The sequence below is a fragment of the Agrilus planipennis genome, unplaced genomic scaffold (assembly GCF_000699045.2).
Source record: "Agrilus planipennis isolate EAB-ADULT unplaced genomic scaffold, Apla_2.0 scaffold20, whole genome shotgun sequence".
NCBI lineage: Eukaryota > Metazoa > Arthropoda > Insecta > Coleoptera > Buprestidae > Agrilus > Agrilus planipennis.
Window position 1 is genome coordinate 1,926,240 of NW_020439516.1, and position 6,295 is coordinate 1,932,534.

Consider the following 6,295-nt stretch of genomic DNA (forward strand, 5'->3'; position numbering starts at 1 on the left):
ACTTCTTCTAACTAGTTTTTCGTTTCCAGTTGACAGAACATCAATAAAATTTACCCTTTTACTCAAAAAATGATTGGACCTGACGCCATTTTTGTTTTATATCTCTAGCGCTTTCTNATGGGGAACATGTTTATTTAATTTTCCTTTTCTTTTAAAATAAGTAAGGGTGCACACAATACCTACATCATCGTAGGTAGTTTTCATTATATATTTCGAGGACTTCTTCTAACTAGTTTTTCGTTTCCAGTTGACAGAACATCAATAAAATTATCCTTTTACTCAAAAACGATTCGACCTAACGCCATTTTTGTTTTATATCTCTACTGCTTTCTCCATCCTGGGCTATCTAATTTCATAAATATTAAAAATCGAGAGCTTTTTTTAATCGGGTTTTCGTCTCCAGTTATTGATGAAACATAAAGGAAATTCACTCTTTTGCTCGAAAAGATTTAGATCATAGTAGAATAACAATATCATAGAACTCAAGAAATCAGTTAATAAATAGAAAGTGCCCAATGGGCTCTACGTGCATTAAAAGGTATATGTGCATCATTATTCATGATATACTATAGTTATTAATGACATATAATTAAGCATGACACTATACTGAGCAGTTGAATGCCAGTAATACGAATCTACCTCGTTCTTTTGCTATTTTGAACCAAAATGATTTTCTATGACAAATGGGTTTAAGGATAATTTTACAGGCAATGAAACAAGCATAGACAGGGCTTTCCATCGTTACCGTAACAAAGTGATGTAAATAAAGTTTATTTTGGCTGTCAGTTTGTTATTTTGACCCAGTTTTCGAAACGGTTTTGTTTATGTGAAGGCTCCTTAAGTATTTGCCAAATTACCGAGGAAAGGTGTAGGAATTATGCCTTTTCGTTCAGTTAATACTTACCTGAAAACGATAAAAATAAAATATATGTAGGTGTTGTATGTACAATGTACCAAAGCTGTGACTCATTTCAACTTTTTTAATCGTACCCACATACATATAAGTATCATATATGTATTTTTTTGTATTTAATCTAGCGAAAACATGAAAACAATTTTGAAAAATGATTTTGTTTACAACAAATTATTGAGTGAAAGGAATGCCCAAAAGATTTATCGAATGTAACTTATTACTTAATGATTAATTCTGGTTCAGTGTGTTATTGGCTGTCGTGGATTTGTTTACAATTTTGGATTACACTGCATCATAATTATCTCTGTTGCTGACGTTTTGGTATCGATCACTTGGGATATTTTCAGGGTTGTTACTTCTCCCTTTTGACGATTCCTGATCCGTCCACGCTGTTCCAAGTTTTTCGCTGGTTTCATTGGATCACTTAGCCAATACTGAGACAGTAAGAATACCAATTGTATAGATAATCTTTCACTTCCCTTTGGTCTTCATTTCGTCCATTGCATCTTTGTCGCCTCAATCTCCACCCATCTATATTCCCATGATTCCTTAAGGAGGTTGAAGAGGGATTTCTGTCTTATCGTCCTACTTTGCATCACAGTGTAGTCGATGATAATGGAACACCCAGAAGATGTTTGTTTACATGTCACAGTTGTCATCTCATAATTAGTTAATTAAAAATGCCTTCATCATTATATATCAAAAAATTTCAAAATGAAAGATGAAAAGTAGGGCGTTATAGAGACGATCTCCCTGCACCTTTTTGGATACTTTTTTCATATATTAGACCAAACAATTTTTTTCTTCTGCCTTCATTCCGCCCACTTGAGTTTTCCTACCCCAATCACCATCCATCCATCCCCATGATTCCTGTAAAGAGGCTGAAGAAGGCCATCTGCCTTACCATCTGACTTTGCATCACAATGTAGTTGGAGATAATGGAACACCCAAAAGATGTCTGTTTGCATGTCAAACTGGTCATCTTATAGTTAGATGAAAAGCTTTTAAATGTTTAAAGGATTCCAAAATGAAAGACCAAAAAGTGGAGCAACCTTATACATTTTTGGATAGTTTTTTCGAATATTAAACCAAACACTTTCTGATTTGCAATCAAAATCATCATTGCTTCCGTTATCTCCAAACTAACATTTATATCTTTGTTTGTCTCCGAATATTGTGGAAAATCATTTAATGTACCAAGTATATTTGATAAGGTTCTTAAGTAGGTATACGCGAGTCAAACCTACACTTATTGACATATAAGGAATATCATAATTAAGGGTATCATCTCAAACAGTCCTTCAGCTTTACTAATCCGCTATTGGTTGTACAACTGCGCATTTATTAAGTGGGTAATTTGTTTATTTATGAATGTAGCGTTGTTTAGCGTAGACTGTGGTGGAAAGACCGGTTTCCCACTTATGCCCGCCCTGAACGAAAACCTACACATTCTCAAAGTATTTACGTGATTAATTCAGTAAATTGAGACTTGCAACGGAAAAGAGACGTTTTCTTGAAAGCGCATACTTCTAAATTTAATTTTCCGATGCATCATCGACAGCACGCTCGGTGCAGCGCGTCTATCGGTGCATGCGTTCGTATCTGCCGACCCATCGCGAGTGCACAAACAATTGCACGCACGCACCGTCGCTTTTGATAAAATAATTACGCGAAAACGTTGCTAGTTATCATACATGTACACGAATAAACGATGATGATGATTGGCCGATGTTCGATGTGACATTTCGCGCGGGTTTTGTTCGCGAGTGATTTGGGTTTTTAACTGTTACGACATCCTCACTATGATTTAATACTGTCATTGCCAGTTCTAATAATATCATGGACCTTAATCTAAAATACGAGGTATGTAATAACGGTCATTTGTAATTGTTCAGTAAATAGGATGCTGCGAGAAATTGTATTCATTATCCATTAGCAACAATCAGTCGTTGTAGAAGTTATAACATTTGCCAGAATCTTTTGAAAAAATTTTCAAAATTTGTATCTCATTCAGAAATAGAAATATGCACTTAGAGGGACATACGGGGACATATTTCCCGTTTTAAGATAATGGAGAAATAACTACGCAAAAAAAAATTTTAAATGGTTGACGATCTTCAACTATCAACTGAGATTCGTCCTTCACAAAATTTGTATTTAATTACACTGATATAAATATAAGAAAAGATAAATTGTAGGTAAAAGGAAACATTAGAAAATAGTTTGATTTTTTTACGGAGGTGGAATAAATGGTTTAAGAGTTACGTAAGCAAATGCTCGTTTCCTTTTTTTAAAGAACTCTTAACCTGAGCTATTATTGACGACGATCACTTCTAATTTAGATACTCTACTTTCAGCTATCAGTATCTTGTTCTTTTCTATAAATGTCGTATTGTTTATTATTTGATAACAATTGAATTTTCTTAGCACATTTTCATCTTCATAAAGAAATACGTGCAAGTTACATGTATGTTAAAGCCAAAGTGTCGATAAAATTGAGAAGAATTAAAAGTCCAAAATATTACTCCATTTAATCCTTTGATTAAAAGGACTAGGGCAAATTCAAACAGCTAGTCAAAGACTTGGAAGCTCGAGTAGGAAAATGAATTATGCTGCTGGATTCATACCGCTACAACTAGGATTAATTGGTCAATGATCCAAACAGATTATATTTAATTTGTCCCTAAAATTTGAATCTAATTTTAAGGTTTGATCAAAGCTATTATCCCCTTGTAGCATCCAAAAGAGTTTTTTGTTTTTTTTGATGGAGAGATCGCATTTCGGTCTAACTAATAGCTCTGTTGGATTTTCTAAGAATTTCTTGTCCATAAATAATATAAATTTAAAAATGATAATGTGCATTTAGCAAGGAGGAGTTAGAGATAGCTTTAAATAAAACGGATGCGGTACTGACAAAACAGTACTGTATGAAAATAAATAAAAGTAAAAAAATACTGGTATGCTAGGTAACAAAAAGTACGAAAAGAGCGAATGTAAAGATAGGAGACGAAAAATTAGAAGAAGTGGCCGATTTTAGGTATCTAGGAAGTCAAATAAGTCAGGACGGAAGGAGTAGTAGGGATATAAAGCAGAGGATAGCGCAGGGTTGACTCGCCTTCAATAGAAAGAAGTTGCTTCTATGCTAGCGAACGGTTAATTAAGAAATTCGAAAAAGATTGTTAAAGGTAGGTATATGTTTGTGTGCGAAACATGGACAATGAACGCGCTGGAAAAGAAAAAGTTACAAGCGTTCGAAATGTGGTATTACAGGCGAATGATGAGGATACCGTGGATAGAGAAGGTTAGAAATGAAGAGGTATTAGAAAGAATAGGAGAACAGAGGACTGTATGGAAGTCAATAAGAAATAGGCAAGAAAGGTTAGTAGGTCCTATTAACCTTTCTTGCCTTCTCAGGCAGGCATGAAGGTCTAGACAGAGACACATTAGGGGCAGAAACAGGAGTTAGGAGGGATAGAGGTAGACCTAGGTTAGATTACTGTTCACAAATAGTTAAGGATGCGGGTTGTTCTAGTTTTTGGAAATGCGAAGTTTAGCTCAGAATAGGAAAGAGTGGAGGTACGAGTCTAACCAGTCTTAGGACTAACGACCCTATGATGATGAACGATTTTTAGAATCAAAATGCAATAGGTGTAGGTACATATAGTTTAAATGTTTTCTGTTTCGTTTTTTCTCAATGTCAGTTGATTCTTAAATACAGATGACAATATGTATTAGAAAGAATAGGAGAACAGAGGACTAAACAAGCAAGATAGGTTAATAGGACACCTTCTCAGGCGTGAACGGGAGTTAGGAGGGGTAGAGGTAGACCTAGATTAGATTACTGTTCGCAAATAGTTAAGGATCTGGGATGTTCTAGTTTTGGGGAAATACGAAGATTAGCTCAGGATAGGAAAGAGTGTAGGTGCGTGTCCAGCCAGTCTTAGGACTAACGACCTTATGATAATGAATGTGTGAAACCAAAAACGGAATATTGTTCCAGTTTTGACTTGCTTTACGTATTAAGAATCCAATCAAACGTGTTAGAATACCTTGCTTCGTTTTCGAACACATTTTACTTCTTCTTGCAAAACTTCTCGTCTTGAATGTTTTACAACTACAAACGCTTTTTAATACTTGTTCCTTACTGGGGAACCTCCTGTGGTGAAATTACTCGAACTTTGTTTCATGGGTAAAGATTAACTAGATCAGAAACTTCTTTTCACGAGCGACTTAATCTAAAAGCTCCGGAAAGGACAATAAATTTGAATCGTTGCGTTGGTTGTCAGAAATTCATGGCTGAGATTTCTTGAAATAGACAGTAACACGTAACGTTTTAGCTCGAGATGCTTTTCAAAGTAAACAGGTGTGTACTAAGGAAGTTGGAGCCAGCTATGATCACTCTATACATTATTCCAAAGTAGACGTGGCTTCCTGTCCTTAAATATCTTTTTATTTTCCTAACGTTGAAGATGCTAATACAATTTCCGTGAAAGTTATTATTTGTATGTGTTTTGTTTTAATAGTTATGCATAAGTTTCAACAGCTACCACCCTAAACAGTTGTTGACATTTACTTGTCCATGACAAAAATATCTCCAATTACAATTTTAATTGCATTGTTTAATGATAATAACATTTATCAACCTAAAGCAAAACAATAAACGCATTAAAAACTTACTGGCTAGGTGTGGCTTAGAAATGCATTTGAAGCCGTTTATTCTGAAATTTGTTGTCATTAATGTTGCATGTTTTAAATTGCAAATTAATTTATGATAGAGCGTAATAAAATCATTTTGACCTGTTAAACACGGGTTGCAATTGGAGCGTGATGTTTCAAAAGCCTTTTACTAGCGTTTTAGCTTCGGTTAAATTTTCATATTGTAATAAATTTGAAACTTTATGAAAGACATGCATAATTAACCTATATTAGTTCCTTTATTAAAGGAGGTCTTCTAATACTGATACACAGGACTCTTCCAAAAAAAGTATATCTCCCAAACAATATACAGCTCAGTATCTCGTTTGTAATTGGTAACTTTCGATCGATCAATCAATTGCCTTTGTATGCGTTTATATGAAGTCCAAAAATTTGGGTTTGTTCTGCAGACAGATTGTGTTTATTTCAATTTTTCTTGATACTGAATAGTGATGTCCATCAGACTTGTTTTGGTTTTTTGTTAGCTGATCATTGGTACTGAAGAAAGAAAGAACTAACCGTAAAACCATTTCAAAACTGAATATTTACAAATCGTATAGACAAATGCTTTAATTAAAATTATATTTGTATAAAATAATTCGAAGTGGTCTGTATTCTGTCGAAACTGCCAGACGCGGATCGCGATTTCGATCTTTTTGGATCTCATCAGCGCGTCGCAGGCAGCTC

General features: G+C 34.6%; 1 protein-coding gene across 1 annotated transcript in view; it reads left to right on the plus strand.

Annotated features, from left to right (window-relative positions):
* Positions 1–2,411: 2,411 nt before the first annotated feature.
* The window catches only part of LOC108735085, a 22,317-nt gene continuing 18,433 nt past the window's right edge, over positions 2,412–6,295 (plus strand). Inside the window, exon 1 of the mRNA XM_018466901.1 lies at positions 2,412–2,776. The gene's annotated coding sequence lies outside the window, so the exon portion shown is untranslated. The remainder of the gene's footprint in view (positions 2,777–6,295) is intronic.